Genomic DNA, 19,469 nt, shown 5'->3' with positions numbered 1-19,469 from the left:
ATGTAACATGGCCGTAACAACGATATTTTTTTTTTCTTTGGCACAACAACCACTGTCGGTCAAGGGCCTGCCAAGTACCCACTAGTGAAGTGAGCTTGGCTTTCAGTGACTTATTGTTACCATAGCAGAATAGTCAGTCCTACGTATGGGAGCACGGAATATTTGGGGCTTGAACACATGACGGGCATGTTGTTAAGTACGTTAACAACAATAATAGATGGCAACAAAATTCAACATCAAATTTCAAGGCCATTCAAATAGTGCAAGATGGCTTCATTTGGATGAAACATGGCCGTAACAACGATAATAGATGGCAACAAAATTCAACATCAAATTTCAAGGCCATTCAAATAGTGCAAGATGGCTTCATTTGGATGAAACATGGCCGTAACAACGATAATAGATGGCAACAAAATTCAACATCAAATTTCAAGGCCATTCAAATAGTGCAAGATGGCTTCATTTGGATGAAGCATGGCCGTAACAACGATAATAGATGGCAACAAAATTCAACATTAAATTTCAAGGCCATTCAAATAGTGCAAGATGGCTTCATTTGGATGAAACATGGCCGTAACAACGATAATATATGGCAACAAAATTCAACATCAAATTTCAAGGCCATTCAAATAGTGCAAGATGGCTTCATTTGGATGAAACATGGCCGTAACAACGATAATAGATGGCAACAAGATTCAACATCAAATTTAAAGGCCAATTAATTAGTGCAAGATGCCTTAATTTGGATGTAACATGGCCGTAACAACGATAATTTTTTTTTTTCTTTGGCACAACAACCACTGTCGGTCAAGGGCCTGCCAAGTACCCACTAGTGAAGTGAGCTTGGCTTTCAGTGACTTATTGTTACCATAGCAGGATAGTCAGTCCTACGTATGGGAGCACGGTCTATTCGGGGCTTGAACCCATGACGGGCATGTTGTTAAGTACGTTAACAACGATAATAGATGGCAACAAAATTCAACATCAAATTTCAAGGCCATTCAAATAGTGCAAGATGGCTTCATTTGGATAAAACATGGCCGTAACAACGATAATAGATGGCAACAAACTCAACATCAAATTTCAAGGCCATTGAAATAGTGCAAGATGGCTTCATTTGGATAAAACATGGCCGTAACAACGATAATAGATGGCAACAAAATTCAACATCAAATTTCAAGGCCATTCAAATAGTGCAAGATGCCTTTATTTGGATGAAACATAGCCGTAACAACGATAATAGATGGCAACAAAATTCAACATCAAATTTCAAGGCCATTGAATTAGTGCAAGATGGCTTCATTTGGATGAAACATGGCCGTAATAACGATAATAGATGGCAACAAAATCCAACATCAAATTTCAAGGCCAATGAATTAGTGCAAGATGCCTTTATTTGGATGTAACATGGCCGTAACAACGGTTTTTTTTTTTCTTTGGCACAACAACCACTGTCGGTCAAGGGCCTGCCAAGTACCCACTAGTGAAGTGAGCTTGGCTTTCAGTGACTTATTGTTACCATAGCAGGATAGTCAGTCCTACGTATGGGAGCACGGTCTAATTGGGGCTTGAACCCATGACGGGCATGTTGTTAAGTACGTTAACAACGATAATAGATGGCAACAAAATTCAACATCAAATTTCAAGGCCATTCAAATAGTGCAAGATGGCTTCATTTGGATGTAACATGGCCGTAACAACGATAATAGATGGCAACAAAACTGAACATCAAATTTTAAGTACTTGCAAATAGTGCAATATGGCTTCATTTGGATGAAACATGGCCGTAACAACGATAATAGATGGCAAAAAAACTCAACATCAAATTTCAAGGCCATTGAATTAGTGCAAGATGGCTTCATTTGGATGAAACACGGCCGTAACAACGATAATAGATGGCAACAAAACTCAACATCAAATTTCAAGGCCATTCAAATAGTGCAAGATGGCTTCATTTGGATGAAACATGGCCGTAACAACGAAAATAGATGGCAAAAAAAACTCAACATCAAATTTCAAGGCCATTGAATTAGAGCAAGATGCCTTTATTTGGATGAAACATGGCCGTAACAACGATAATAGATGGCAAAAAAACTCAACATCAAATTTCAAGGCCATTCAAATAGTGCAAGATGGCTTCATTTGGATGAAACATGGCCGTAACAACGATAATAGATGGTAAAAAACTCAACATTAAATTTTAGGTACATGCAAATAGTTCAATATGGCTTCATTTGGATGAAACATGGCCCCAACAACGATAATAGATGGCAAAAAAAACTCAACATCAAATTTCAAGGCCATTCAAATAGTGCAATATGGCTTCATTGGATGAAACATGGCCGTAACAACGATAATAGATGGCAACCAAATTCAACATCAATTTAAAGGCCATTCAAATAGTGCAATATGACTTCATTTGGATATAACATGGCCGTAACAACGATAATAGATGGCAAAAAAACTCAACATCAAATTTCAAGGCCATTCAAATAGTGCAAGATGGCTTCATTTGGATGAAACATGGCCGTAACAACGATAATAGATGGCAAAAAAACTCAACATCAAATTTCAAGGCCATTCAAATAGTGCAAGATGGCTTCATTTGGATGAAACATGGCCGTAACAACGATAATAGATGGCAAAAAAAACTCAACATCAAATTTCAAGGCCATTCAAATAGTGCAAGATGGCTTCATTTGGATGAAACATGGCCGTAACAACGATAATAGATGGCAAAAAAACTCAACATCAAATTTCAAGGCCATTCAAATAGTGCAATATGACTTCATTTGGATATAACATGGCCGTAACAACGATAATAGATGGCAAAAAAAACTCAACATCAAATTTCAAGGCCATTCAAATAGTGCAATATGGCTTCATTTGGATGAAACATGGCTGTAACAACGATAATAGATGGCAACAAAACTCAACATCAAATTTCAAGGCCATTCAAATAGTGCAAGATGGCTTCATTTGGATGAAACATGGCCGTAACAACGATAATAGATGACAAAAAAATTCAACATCAAATTTCAAGGCCATTCAAATAGTGCAAGATGGCTTCATTTGGATGAAACATGGCCGTAACAACGATAATAGATGGCAACAAAATTCAACATCAAATTTCAAGGCCATTCAAATAGTGCAAGATGGCTTCATTTGGATGAAACATGGCCGTAACATCGATAATAGATGGCAACAAAATTCAACATCAAATTTCAAGGCCAATGAATTAGTGCAAGATGCCTTCATTTGGATGTAACATGGCCGTAACAACGATAATTTTTTTTTTCTTTGGCACAACAACCACTGTCGGTCAAGGGCCTGCCAAGTACCCACTAGTGAAGTGAGCTTGGCTTTCAGTGACTTATTGTTACCATAGCAGGATAGTCAGTCCTACGTATGGGAGCACGGTCTATTTAGGGCTTGAACCCATGACGGGCATGTTGTTAAGTACGTTAACAACGATAATAGATGGCAACAAAATTCAACATCAAATTTCAAGGCCATTCAAATAGTGCAAGATGGCTTTATTTGGATGAAACATGGCCGTAACAACGATAATAGATGGCAAAAAAACTCAACATCAAATTTCAAGGCCATTCAAATAGTGCAAGATGGCTTCATTTGGATGAAACATGGCCGTAACAACGATAATAGATGGCAAAAAAACTCAACATCAAATTTCAAGGCCATTCAAATAGTGCAAGATGGCTTCATTTGGATGAAACATGGCCGTAACAACGATAATAGATGGCAACAAAATTCAACATCAAATTTCAAGGCCACTCAAATAGTGCAAGATGGCTTCAATTAGATGAAACATGGCCGTAACAACGATAATAGATGGCAACAAAACTCAACATCAAATTTCAAGGCCATTCAAATAGTGCAAGATGGCTTCATTTGGATGAAACATGGCCGTAACAACGAAAATAGATGGCAAAAAAACTCAACATCAAATTTTAAGTACATGCAAATAGTGCAAGATGGCTTCATTTGGATGAAACATGGCCGTAACAACGATAATAGATGGCAAAAAAACTGAACATCAAATTTCAAGGCCATTCAAATAGTGCAATATGGCTTCATTTGGATGAAACATGGCCGTAACAACGATAATAGATGGCAACAAAATTCAACATCAAATTTCAAGGCCTATCAAATAGTGCAATATGACTTCATTTGGATAAAACATGGCCGTAACAACGATAATAGATGGCAACAAAACTCAACATCAAATTTCAAGGCCATTCAAATAGTGCAATATGGCTTCATTTGGATGAAACATGGCCGTAACAACGATAATAGATGGCAACAAAACTCAACATCAAATTTCAAGGCCATTCAAATAGTGCAAGATGGCTTCATTTGGATGAAACACGGCCGTAACAACGATAATAGATGGCAACAAAACTCAACATCAAATTTCAAGACCATTCAAATAGTGCAAGATGGCTTCATTTGGATGAAACATGGCCGTAACAACGATAATAGATGGCAAAAAAATTCAACATCAAATTTCAAGGCCATTGAATTAGTGCAAGATGCCTTTATTTGGATGTAACATGGCCGTAACAACGATAATTTTTTTTTCTTTGGCACAACAACCACTGTCGGTCAAGGGCCTGCCAAGTACCCACTAGTGAAGTGAGCTTGGCTTTCAGTGACTTATTGTTACCATAGCAGGATAGTCAGTCCTACGTATGGGAGCACGGTCTATTTGGGGCTTGAACCCATGACGGGCATGTTGTTAAGTACGTTAACAACGATAATAGATGGCAACAAAATTCAACATCAAATTTCAAGGCCATTCAAATAGTGCAAGATGGCTTCATTTGGATGAAACATGGCCGTAACAACGATAATAGATGGCAAATAAACTGAACATCAAATTTTAAGTACTTTCAAATAGTGCAATATGGCTTCATTTGGATGAAACATGGCCGTAACAACGATAATAGATGGCAAAAAAACTCAACATCAAATTTCAAGGCCATTGAATTAGTGCAAGATTTGGATGAAACACGGCCGTAACAACGATAATAGATGGCAACAAAACTCAACATCAAATTTCAAGGCCATTCAAATAGTGCAAGATGGCTTCATTTGGATGAAACATGGCCGTAACAACGATAATAGATGGCAAAAAAACTCAACATCAAATTTCAAGGCCATTGAAATAGTGCAAGATGGCTTCATTTGGATGACACATGGCCGTAACAACGATAATAGATGGCAAAAAAACTCAACATCAAATTTCAAGGCCATTCAAATAGTGCAAGATGGCTTCATTTGGATGAAACATGGCCGTAACAACGATAATAGATGGCAAAAAAACTCAACATTAAATTTTAGGTACATGCAAATAGTTCAATATGGCTTCATTTGGATGAAACATGGCCGTAACAACGATAATAGATGGCAAAAAAACTCAACATCAAATTTCAAGGCCATTCAAATAGTGCAATATGGCTTCATTTGGATGAAACATGGCCGTAACAACGATAATAGATGGCAACAAAATTAAACATCAAATTTCAAGGCCATTCAAATAGTGCAATATGACTTCATTTGGATATAACATGGCCGTAACAACGATAATAGATGGCAACAAAACTCAACATCAAATTTCAAGACCATTCAAATAGTGCAAGATGGCTTCATTTGGATGAAACATGGCCGTAACAACGATAATAGATGGCAACAAAATTTGAACATCAAATTTCAAGGCCATTCAAATAGTGCAAGATGGCTTCATTTGGATGAAACATGGCCGTAACAACGATAATAGATGGCAACAAAACTCAACATCAAATTTCAAGGCCATTCAAATAGTGCAAGATGGCTTCATTTGGATGAAACATGGCCGTAACAACGATAATAGATGGCAAAAAAAACTCAACATCAAATTTCAAGGACATTGAATTTGAGCAAGATGCCTTTATTTCGATGAAACATGGCCGTAACAACGATAATAGATGGCAACAAAATTCAACATCAAATTTAAAGGCCAATGAATTAGTGCAAGATGCCTTTATTTGGATGAAACATGGCCGTAACAACGATAATTTTTCTTTTTTTCTTTGGCACAACAACCACTGTCGGTCAAGGGCCTGCCAAGTACCCACTAGTGAAGTGAGCTTGGCTTTCAGTGACTTATTGTTACCATAGCAGGATAGTCAGTCCTACGTATGGGAGCACGGTCTATTTGGGGCTTGAACCCATGACGGGCATGTTGTTAAGTACGTTACTAACGATAATAGATGGCAACAAAACTCAACATCAAATTTCAAGGCCATTGAATTAGTGCAAGATGGCTTCATTTGGATGAAACACGGCCGTAACAACGATAATAGATGGCAAAAAAACTCAACATCAAATTTCAAGGCCATTCAAATAGTGCAAGATGGCTTCATTTGGATGAAACATGGCCGTAACAACGATAATAGATGGCAAAAAAAACTCAACATCAAATTTCAAGGCCATTGAATGAGAGCAAGATGCCTTTATTTGGATGAAACATGGCCGTAACAACGATAATAAATGGCAACAAAACTCAACATCAAATTTCAAGGCCATTCAAATAGTGCAAGATGGCTTCATTTGGATGAAGCATGGCCGTAACAACGATAATAGATGGCAAAAAAACTCAACATCAAATTTTAGGTACATGCAAATAGTTCAATATGGCTTCATTTGGATGAAACATGGCCGTAACAACGACAATAGATGGCAAAAAAATTCAACATCAAATTTCAAGGCCATTCAAATAGTGCAAGATGGCTTCATTTGGATGAAACATGGCCGTAACAACGATAATAGATGGCAAAAAAACTCAACATCAAATTTCAAGGCCATTGAATTAGAGCAAGATGCCTTTATTTCGATGAAACATGGCCGTAACAACGATAATAGATGGCAACAAAATTCAACATCAAATTTCAAGGCCAATGAATTAGTGCAAGATGCCTTTATTTGGATGTAACATGGCCGTAACAACGATATTTTTTCTTTTTTTCTTTGGCACAACAACCACTGTCGGTCAAGGGCCTGCCAAGTACCCACTAGTGAAGTGAGCTTGGCTTTCAGTGACTTATTGTTACCATAGCAGGATAGTCAGTCCTACGTATGGGAGCACGGTCTATTTGGGGCTTGAACCCATGACGGGCATGTTGTTAAGTACGTTAATAACGATAATAGATGGCAACAAAATTCAACATCAAATTTCAAGGCCATTCAACCAGTGCAAGATGGCTTCATTTGGATGAAACATGGCCGTAACAAGGATAATAGATGGCAACAAAACCCAACATCAAATTTCAAGGCCATTGAATTAGTGCAAAATGGCTTCATTTGGATGAAACATGGCCCCAACAACGATAATAGATGGCAAAAAAACTCAACATCAAATTTCAAGGCCATTCAAATAGTGCAATATGGCTTCATTTGGATGAAACATGGCCGTAACAACGATAATAGATGGCAACAAAACTCAACATCAAATTTCAAGGCCATTCAAATAGTGCAAGATGGCTTCATTTGGATAAAACATGGTTGTAACAACGATAATAGATGGCAACAAAATTCAACATCAAATTTCAAGGCCATTCAAATAGTGCAAGATGGCTTCATTTGGATGAAACATGGCCGTAACAACGATAATAGATGGCAACAAAATTCAACATCAAATTTCAAGGCCATTGAATTAGAGCAAGATGCCTTAATTTGGATGAAACATGGCCGTAACAACGATAATAGATGGCAACAAAATTCAACATCAAATTTAAAGGCCAATGAATTAGTGCAAGATGCCTATATTTGGATGTAACATGGCTGTAACAACGATATTTTTTCTTTTTTTCTTTGGCACAACAACCACTGTAGGTCAAGGGCCTGCCAAGTACCCACTAGTGAAGTGAGCTTGGCTTTCAGTGACTTATTGTTACCATAGCAGAAAAGTCAGTCCTACGTATGGGAGCACGGTATATTTGGGGCTTGAACACATGACGGGCATGTTCTTAAGTACGTTAACAACGATAATAGATGGCAACAAAATTCAACATCAAATTTCAAGGCCATTCAAATAGTGCAAGATGGCTTCATTTGGATGAAACATGGCCGTAACAACGATAATAGATGGCAACAAAATTCAACATCAAATTTCAAGGCCATTCAAATAGTGCAAGATGGCTTCATTTGGATGAAACATGGCCGTAACAACGATAATCTCTTCTTCTTCTTCTTCTTTGGCTCTACAACCGTTGTCGGTCAAGGCCTGCCTGTACCACTTATGGGCTTGGCTTTCAGTGACTAATTGATTTCCCCCCATAGCAGGATAGTCAGTCCTACGTATGGCGGCACGGTCTATTTGGGGATTGAACCCATGACGGGCATGTTGTTAAGTCGTACCAGTAGACGACTGTACTACGAGACCGGCTCAACAACGATAATAGATGGCAACAAAATTCAACATCAAATTTCAAGGCCATTGAATTAGTGCAAGATGCCTTCATTTGGATGAAACATGGCCGTAACAACGATAATTTTTTTTTCTTTGGCACAACAACCACTGTCGGTCAAGGGCCTGCCAAGTACCCACTAGTGAAGTGAGCTTGGCTTTCAGTGACTTATTGTTACCATAGCAGGATAGTCAGTCCTTCGTATGGGAGCACGGTCTATTCGGGGCTTGAACCCATGACGGGCATGTTGTTAAGTACGTTAACAACGATAATAGATGGCAACAAGATTCAACATCAAATTTCAAGGCCATTGAATTAGTGCAAAATGGCTTCATTTGGATGTAACATGGCCGTAACAACGATAATAGATGACAACAAAATTCAACATCAAATTTCAAGGTCATTCAAATAGTGCAAAATGGCTTCATTTGGATGAAACATGGCCGTAACAACGATAATAGATGGCAACAAAATTCAACATCAAATTTCAAGGCCATTCAAATTGTGCAATATGCCTTTATTTGGATGGAACATGGCCGTAACAACGATAGTAGATGGCAACAAACTCAACATCAAATTTCAAGGCCATTGAAATAATGCAAAATGGCTTCATTTGGATAAAACATGGCCGTAACAACGATAATAGATGGCAACAAAATTCAACATCAAATTTCAAGGCCATTGAAATAGTGCAAGATGGTTTCAACATCAAATTTCAAGGACAATGAATTAGTGCAAGATGCCTTTATTTGGATGTAACATGGCCGTAACAACGATAATTTTTTTTTCTTTGGCACAACAACCACTGTCGGTCAAGGGCCTGCCAAGTACCCACTAGTGAAGTGAGCTTGGCTTTCAGTGACTTATTGTTACCATAGCAGGATAGTCAGTCATCAAGGCCAATGAATTAGTGCAAGATGCCTTTATTTGGATGTAACATGGCCGTAACAACGATATTTTTTCTTTTTTTCTTTGGCACAACAACCACTGTCGGTCAAGGGCCTGCCAAGTACCCACTAGTGAAGTGAGCTTGGCTTTCAGTGACTTATTGTTACCATAGCAGGATAGTCAGTCCTACGTATGGGAGCACGGTCTATTTGGGGCTTGAACCCATGACGGGCATGTTGTTAAGTACGTTAATAACGATAATAGATGGCAACAAAATTCAACATCAAATTTCAAGGCCATTCAACCAGTGCAAGATGGCTTCATTTGGATGAAACATGGCCGTAACAAGGATAATAGATGGCAACAAAACCCAACATCAAATTTCAAGGCCATTGAATTAGTGCAAAATGGCTTCATTTGGATGAAACATGGCCCCAACAACGATAATAGATGGCAAAAAAACTCAACATCAAATTTCAAGGCCATTCAAATAGTGCAATATGGCTTCATTTGGATGAAACATGGCCGTAACAACGATAATAGATGGCAACAAAACTCAACATCAAATTTCAAGGCCATTCAAATAGTGCAAGATGGCTTCATTTGGATAAAACATGGTTGTAACAACGATAATAGATGGCAACAAAATTCAACATCAAATTTCAAGGCCATTCAAATAGTGCAAGATGGCTTCATTTGGATGAAACATGGCCGTAACAACGATAATAGATGGCAACAAAATTCAACATCAAATTTCAAGGCCATTGAATTAGAGCAAGATGCCTTAATTTGGATGAAACATGGCCGTAACAACGATAATAGATGGCAACAAAATTCAACATCAAATTTAAAGGCCAATGAATTAGTGCAAGATGCCTATATTTGGATGTAACATGGCTGTAACAACGATATTTTTTCTTTTTTTCTTTGGCACAACAACCACTGTAGGTCAAGGGCCTGCCAAGTACCCACTAGTGAAGTGAGCTTGGCTTTCAGTGACTTATTGTTACCATAGCAGAAAAGTCAGTCCTACGTATGGGAGCACGGTATATTTGGGGCTTGAACACATGACGGGCATGTTCTTAAGTACGTTAACAACGATAATAGATGGCAACAAAATTCAACATCAAATTTCAAGGCCATTCAAATAGTGCAAGATGGCTTCATTTGGATGAAACATGGCCGTAACAACGATATATAGATGGCAACAAAATTCAACATCAAATTTCAAAGGCCATTCAAATAGTGCAAGATGGCTTTCATTTGGATGAAACATGGCCGTAACAACGATAATCTCTTCTTCTTCTTCTTCTTCTTTGGCTCTACAACCGTTGTCGGTCAAGGCCTGCCCTGTACCACTTATGGGCTTGGCTTTCAGTGACTAATTGATTTCCCCCCATAGCAGGATAGTCAGTCCTACGTATGGCGGCACGGTCTATTTGGGGATTGAACCCATGACGGGCATGTTGTTAAGTCGTACCAGTAGACGACTGTACTACGAGACCGGCTCAACAACGATAATAGATGGCAACAAAATTCAACATCAAATTTCAAGGCCATTGAATTAGTGCAAGATGCCTTTATTTGGATGAAACATGGCCGTAACAACGATAATTTTTTTTTCTTTGGCACAACAACCACTGTCGGTCAAGGGCCTGCCAAGTACCCACTAGTGAAGTGAGCTTGGCTTTCAGTGACTTATTGTTACCATAGCAGGATAGTCAGTCCTTCGTATGGGAGCACGGTCTATTCGGGGCTTGAACCCATGACGGGCATGTTGTTAAGTACGTTAACAACGATAATAGATGGCAACAAGATTCAACATCAAATTTCAAGGCCATTGAATTAGTGCAAAATGGCTTCATTTGGATGTAACATGGCCGTAACAACGATAATAGATGACAACAAAATTCAACATCAAATTTCAAGGTCATTCAAATAGTGCAAAATGGCTTCATTTGGATGAAACATGGCCGTAACAACGATAATAGATGGCAACAAAATTCAACATCAAATTTCAAGGCCATTCAAATTGTGCAATATGCCTTTATTTGGATGGAACATGGCCGTAACAACGATAGTAGATGGCAACAAACTCAACATCAAATTTCAAGGCCATTGAAATAATGCAAAATGGCTTCATTTGGATAAAACATGGCCGTAACAACGATAATAGATGGCAACAAAATTCAACATCAAATTTCAAGGCCATTGAAATAGTGCAAGATGGTTTCAACATCAAATTTTCAAGGACAATGAATTAGTGCAAGATGCCTTTATTTGGATGTAACATGGCCGTAACAACGATAATTTTTTTTTTCTTTGGCACAACAACCACTGTCGGTCAAGGGCCTGCCAAGTACCCACTAGTGAAGTGAGCTTGGCTTTCAGTGACTTATTGTTACCATAGCAGGATAGTCAGTCATCAAGGCCAATGAATTAGTGCAAGATGCCTTTATTTGGATGTAACATGGCCGTAACAACGATATTTTTTTTTTTTCCTTGGCACAACAACCACTGTCGGTCAAGGGCCTGCCAAGTACCCACTAGTGAAGTGAGCTTGGCTTTCAGTGACTTATTGTAACCATAGCAGAATAGTCAGTCCTACGTATGGGAGCACGGAATATTTGGGGCCTGAACACATGACGGGCATGTTGTTAAGTACGTTAACAACAATAATAGATGGCAACAAAATTCAACATCAAATTTCAAGGCCATTCAAATAGTGCAAGATGGCTTCATTTGGATAAATCATGGCCGTAACAACGATAATAGATGGCAACAAAATTCAACATCAAATTTCAAGGCCATTCAAATAGTGCAAGATGGCTTCATTTGGATGAAACATGGCCGTAACAACGATAATAGATGGCAACAAAATTCAACATCAAATTTCAAGGCCATTCAAATAGTGCAAGATGGCTTCATTTTGGATGAAGCATGGCCGTAAACAACGATAATAGATGGCAACAAAATTCAACATTAAATTTCAAGGCCATTCAAATAGTGCAAGATGGCTTCATTTGGATGAAACATGGCCGTAACAACGATAATATATGGCAACAAAATTCAACATCAAATTTCAAGGCCATTCAAATAGTGCAAGATGGCTTCATTTGGATGAAACATGGCCGTAACAACGATAATAGATGGCAACAAGATTCAACATCAAATTTAAAGGCCAATTAATTAGTGCAAGATGCCTTAATTTGGATGTAACATGGCCGTAAACAACGATAATTTTTTTTTTTCTTTGGCACAACAACCACTGTCGGTCAAGGGCCTGCCAAGTACCCCACTAGTGAAGTGAGCTTGGCTTTCAGTGACTTATTGTTACCATAGCAGGATAGTGAGCACGGTCTATTCGGGGCTTGAACCCATGACGGGCATGTTGTTAAGTACGTTAACAACGATAATAGATGGCAACAAAATTCAACATCAAATTTCAAGGCCATTCAAATAGTGCAAGATGGCTTCATTTGGATGAAACATGGCCGTAACAACGATAATAGATGGCAACAAACTCAACATCAAATTTCAAGGCCATTGAAATAGTGCAAGATGGCTTCATTTGGATAAAACATGGCCGTAACAACGATAATAGATGGCAACAAAATTCAACATCAAATTTCAAGGCCATTCAAATAGTGCAAGATGCCTTTATTTGGATGAAACATAGCCGTAACAACGATAATAGATGGCAACAAAATTCAACATCAAATTTCAAGGCCATTGAATTAGTGCAAGATGGCTTCATTTGGATGAAACATGGCCGTAATAACGATAATAGATGGCAACAAAATTCAACATCAAATTTCAAGGCCATTCAAATAGTGCAAGATGGCTTCATTTGGATGAAACATGGCCGTAACAACGATAATAGATGGCAACAAAATCCAACATCAAATTTCAAGGCCAATCAATTAGTGCAAGATGCCTTTATTTGGATGTAACATGGCCGTAACAACGATAATTTTTCTTTTTTTCTTTGGCACAACAACCACTGTCGGTCAAGGGCCTGCCAAGTACCCACTAGTGAAGTGAGCTTGGCTTTCAGTGACTTATTGTTACCATAGCAGGATAGTCAGTCCTACGTATGGGAGCACGGTCTAATTGGGGCTTGAACCCATGACGGGCATGTTGTTAAGTACGTTAACAACGATAATAGATGGCAACAAAATTCAACATCAAATTTCAAGGCCATTCAAATAGTGCAAGATGGCTTCATTTGGATGTAACATGGCCGTAACAACGATAATAGATGGCAACAAAACTGAACATCAAATTTTAAGTACTTGCAAATAGTGCAATATGGCTTCATTTGGATGAAACATGGCCGTAACAACGATAATAGATGGCAAAAAAACTCAACATCAAATTTCAAGGCCATTGAATTAGTGCAAGATGGCTTCATTTGGATGAAACACGGCCGTAACAACGATAATAGATGGCAACAAAACTCAACATCAAATTTCAAGGCCATTCAAATAGTGCAAGATGGCTTCATTTGGATGAAACATGGCCGTAACAACGATAATAGATGGCAAAAAAACTCAACATCAAATTTCAAGGCCATTGAATTAGAGCAAGATGCCTTTATTTGGATGAAACATGGCCGTAACAACGATAATAGATGGCAAAAAAACTCAACATCAAATTTCAAGGCCATTCAAATAGTGCAAGATGGCTTCATTTGGATGAAACATGGCCGTAACAACGATAATAGATGGTAAAAAACTCAACATTAAATTTTAGGTACATGCAAATAGTTCAATATGGCTTCATTTGGATGAAACATGGCCCCAACAACGATAATAGATGGCAAAAAAACTCAACATCAAATTTCAAGGCCATTCAAATAGTGCAATATGGCTTCATTTGGATGAAACATGGCCGTAACAACGATAATAGATGGCAACCAAATTCAACATCAAATTTAAAGGCCATTCAAATAGTGCAATATGACTTCATTTGGATATAACATGGCCGTAACAACGATAATAGATGGCAACAAAACTCAACATCAAATTTCAAGGCCATTCAAATAGTGCAAGATGGCTTCATTTGGATGAAACATGGCCGTAACAACGATAATAGATGGCAAAAAAACTCAACATCAAATTTCAAGGCCATTCAAATAGTGCAAGATGGCTTCATTTGGATGAAACATGGCCGTAACAACGATAATAGATGGCAAAAAAAACTCAACATCAAATTTCAAGGCCATTCAAATAGTGCAAGATGGCTTCATTTGGATGAAACATGGCCGTAACAACGATAATAGATGGCAAAAAAACTCAACATCAAATTTCAAGGCCATTCAAATAGTGCAATTTGACTTCATTTGGATATAACATGGCCGTAACAACGATAATAGATGGCAAAAAAACTCAACATCAAATTTCAAGGCCATTCAAATAGTGCAATATGGCTTCATTTGGATGAAACATGGCCGTAACAACGATAATAGATGGCAACAAAACTCAACATCAAATTTCAAGGCCATTCAAATAGTGCAAGATGGCTTCATTTGGATGAAACATGGCCGTAACAACGATAATAGATGACAAAAAAATTCAACATCAAATTTCAAGGCCATTCAAATAGTGCAAGATGGCTTCATTTGGATGAAACATGGCCGTAACAACGATAATAGATGGCAACAAAATTCAACATCAAATTTCAAGGCCATTCAAATAGTGCAAGATGGCTTCATTTGGATGAAACATGGCCGTAACATCGATAATAGATGGCAACAAAATTCAACATCAAATTTCAAGGCCAATGAATTAGTGCAAGATGCCTTCATTTGGATGTAACATGGCCGTAACAACGATAATTTTTTTTTTCTTTGGCACAACAACCACTGTCGGTCAAGGGCCTGCCAAGTACCCACTAGTGAAGTGAGCTTGGCTTTCAGTGACTTATTGTTACCATAGCAGGATAGTCAGTCCTACGTATGGGAGCACGGTCTATTTAGGGCTTGAACCCATGACGGGCATGTTGTTAAGTACGTTAACAACGATAATAGATGGCAACAAAATTCAACATCAAATTTCAAGGCCATTCAAATAGTGCAAGATGGCTTTATTTGGATGAAACATGGCCGTAACAACGATAATAGATGGCAACAAAACTCAACATCAAATTTCAAGGCCATTCAAATAGTGCAAGATGGCTTCATTTGGATGAAACATGGCCGTAACAACGATAATAGATGGCAAAAAAACTCAACATCAAATTTCAAGGCCATTCAAATAGTGCAAGATGGCTTCATTTGGATGAAACATGGCCGTAACAACGATAATAGTTGGCAACAAAATTCAACATCAAATTTCAAGGCCACTCAAATAGTGCAAGATGGCTTCAATTAGATGAAACATGGCCGTAACAACGATAATAGATGGCAACAAAACTCAACATCAAATTTCAAGGCCATTCAAATAGTGCAAGATGGCTTCATTTGGATGAAACATGGCCGTAACAACGAAAATAGATGGCAAAAAAACTCAACATCAAATTTTAAGTACATGCAAATAGTGCAAGATGGCTTCATTTGGATGATACATGGCCGTAACAACGATAATAGATGGCAACAAAACTCAACATCAAATTTCAAGGCCATTCAAATAGTGCAATATGGCTTCATTTGGATGAAACATGGCCGTAACAACGATAATAGATGGCAACAAAATTCAACATCAAATTTCAAGGCCTATCAAATAGTGCAATATGACTTCATTTGGATAAAACATGGCCGTAACAACGATAATAGATGGCAAAAAAACTCAACATCAAATTTCAAGGCCATTCAAATAGTGCAATATGGCTTCATTTGGATGAAACATGGCCGTAACAACGATAATAGATGGCAACAAAACTCAACATCAAATTTCAAGGCCATTCAAATAGTGCAAGATGGCTTCATTTGGATGAAACACGGCCGTAACAACGATAATAGATGGCAACAAAACTCAACATCAAATTTCAAGACCATTCAAATAGTGCAAGATGGCTTCATTTGGATGAAACATGGCCGTAACAACGATAATAGATGGCAACAAAATTCAACATCAAATTTCAAGGCCATTGAATTAGTGCAAGATACCTTTATTTGGATGTAACATGGCCGTAACAACGATATTTTTTCTTTTTTTCTTTGGCACAACAACCACTGTCGGTCAAGGGCCTGCCAAGTACCCACTAGTGAAGTGAGCTTGGCTTTCAGTGACTTATTGTTACCATAGCAGGATAGTCAGTCCTACGTATGGGAGCACGGTCTATTTGGGGCTTGAACCCATGACGGGCATGTTGTTAAGTACGTTAACAACGATAATAGATGGCAACAAAATTCAACATCAAATTTCAAGGCCATTCAAATAGTGCAAGATGGCTTCATTTGGATGAAACATGGCCGTAACAACGATAATAGATGGCAAATAAACTGAACATCAAATTTTAAGTACTTTCAAATAGTGCAATATGGCTTCATTTGGATGAAACATGGCCGTAACAACGATAATAGATGGCAAAAAAACTCAACATCAAATTTCAAGGCCATTGAATTAGTGCAAGATTTGGATGAAACACGGCCGTAACAACGATAATAGATGGCAACAAAACTCAACATCAAATTTCAAGGCCATTCAAATAGTGCAAGATGGCTTCATTTGGATGAAACATGGCCGTAACAACGATAATAGATGGCAAAAAAACTCAACATCAAATTTCAAGGCCATTCAAATAGTGCAAGATGGCTTCATTTGGATGACACATGGCCGTAACAACGATAATAGATGGCAAAAAAACTCAACATCAAATTTCAAGGCCATTGAAATAGTGCAAGATGGCTTCATTTGGATGAAACATGGCCGTAACAACGATAATAGATGGCAAAAAAACTCAACATTAAATTTTAGGTACATGCAAATAGTTCAATATGGCTTCATTTGGATGAAACATGGCCGTAACAACGATAATAGATGGCAAAAAAACTCAACATCAAATTTCAAGGCCATTCAAATAGTGCAATATGGCTTCATTTGGATGAAACATGGCCGTAACAACGATAATAGATGGCAACAAAATTCAACATCAAATTTCAAGGCCATTCAAATAGTGCAATATGACTTCATTTGGATATAACATGGCCGTAACAACGATAATAGATGGCAACAAAACTCAACATCAAATTTCAAGACCATTCAAATAGTGCAAGATGGCTTCATTTGGATGAAACATGGCCGTAACAACGATAATAGATGGCAACAAAATTTGAACATCAAATTTCAAGGCCATTCAAATAGTGCAAGATGGCTTCATTTGGATGAAACATGGCCGTAACAACGATAATAGATGGCAACAAAACTCAACATCAAATTTCAAGGCCATTCAAATAGTGCAAGATGGCTTCATTTGGATGAAACATGGCCGTAACAACGATAATAGATGGCAAAAAAAACTCAACATCAAATTTCAAGGCCATTGAATTTGAGCAAGATGCCTTTATTTCGATGAAACATGGCCGTAACAACGATAATAGATGGCAACAAAATTCAACATCAAATTTAAAGGCCAATGAATTAGTGCAAGATGCCTTTATTTGGATGAAACATGGCCGTAACAACGATAATTTTTCTTTTTTTCTTTGGCACAACAACCACTGTCGGTCAAGGGCCTGCCAAGTACCCACTAGTGAAGTGAGCTTGGCTTTCAGTGACTTATTGTTACCATAGCAGGATAGTCAGTCCTACGTATGGGAGCACGGTCTATTTGGGGCTTGAACCCATGACGGGCATGTTGTTAACTACGTTAATAACGATAATAGATGGCAACAAAACTCAACATCAAATTTCAAGGCCATTGAATTAGTGCAAGATGGCTTCATTTGGATGAAACACGGCCGTAACAACGATAATAGATGGCAAAAAAACTCAACATCAAATTTCAAGGCCATTCAAATAGTGCAAGATGGCTTCATTTGGATGAAACATGGCCGTAACAACGATAATAGATGGCAAAAAAACTCAACATCAAATTTCAAGGCCATTGAATGAGAGCAAGATGCCTTTATTTGGATGAAACATGGCCGTAACAACGATAATAAATGGCAACAAAACTCAACATCAAATTTCAAGGCCATTCAAATAGTGCAAGATGGCTTCATTTGGATGAAACATGGCCGTAACAACGATAATAGATGGCAAAAAAACTCAACATCAAATTTTAGGTACATGCAAATAGTTCAATATGGCTTCATTTGGATGAAACATGGCCGTAACAACGATAATAGATGGCAAAAAAATTCAACATCAAATTTCAAGGCCATTCAAATAGTGCAAGATGGCTTCATTTGGATGAAACATGGCCGTAACAACGATAATAGATGGCAACAAAATTCAACATCAAATTTCAAGGCCATTGAATTAGAGCAAGATGCCTTTATTTCGATGAAACATGGCCGTAACAACGATAATAGATGGCAACAAAATTCAACATCAAATTTCAAGGCCAATGAATTAGTGCACGATGCCTTTATTTGGATGTAACATGGCCGTAACAACGATATTTTTTCTTTTTTTCTTTGGCACAACAACCACTGTCGGTCAAGGGCCTGCCAAGTACCCACTAGTGAAGTGAGCTTGGCTTTCAGTGACTTATTGTTACCATAGCAGGATAGTCAGTCCTACGTATGGGAGCACGGTCTATTTGGGGCTTGAACCCATGACGGGCATGTTGTTAAGTACGTTAATAACGATAATAGATGGCAACAAAATTCAACATCAAATTTCAAGGCCATTCAACCAGTGCAAGATGGCTTCATTTGGATGAAACATGGCCGTAACAAGGATAATAGATGGCAACAAAACCCAACATCAAATTTCAAGGCCATTGAATTAGTGCAAAATGGCTTCATTGGGATAAATCATGGCCGTAACAACGATAATAGATGGCAACAAAACTCAACATCAAATTTCAAGGCCATTGAATTAGTGCAATATGGCTTCATTTGGATGAAACATGGCCGTAACAACGATAATAGATGGCAACAAAACTCAACATCAAATTTCAAGGCCATTCAAATAGTGCAAGATGGCTTCATTTGGATAAAAC

This window comes from Anopheles gambiae, unplaced genomic scaffold (genome assembly GCF_943734735.2).
Source record: "Anopheles gambiae unplaced genomic scaffold, idAnoGambNW_F1_1 scaffold_23, whole genome shotgun sequence".
Classification (NCBI taxonomy): Eukaryota; Metazoa; Arthropoda; class Insecta; order Diptera; family Culicidae; genus Anopheles; species Anopheles gambiae.
The sequence above is the reverse complement of the archived record's forward strand: the minus strand, read 5'-3'. Positions refer to the sequence as shown.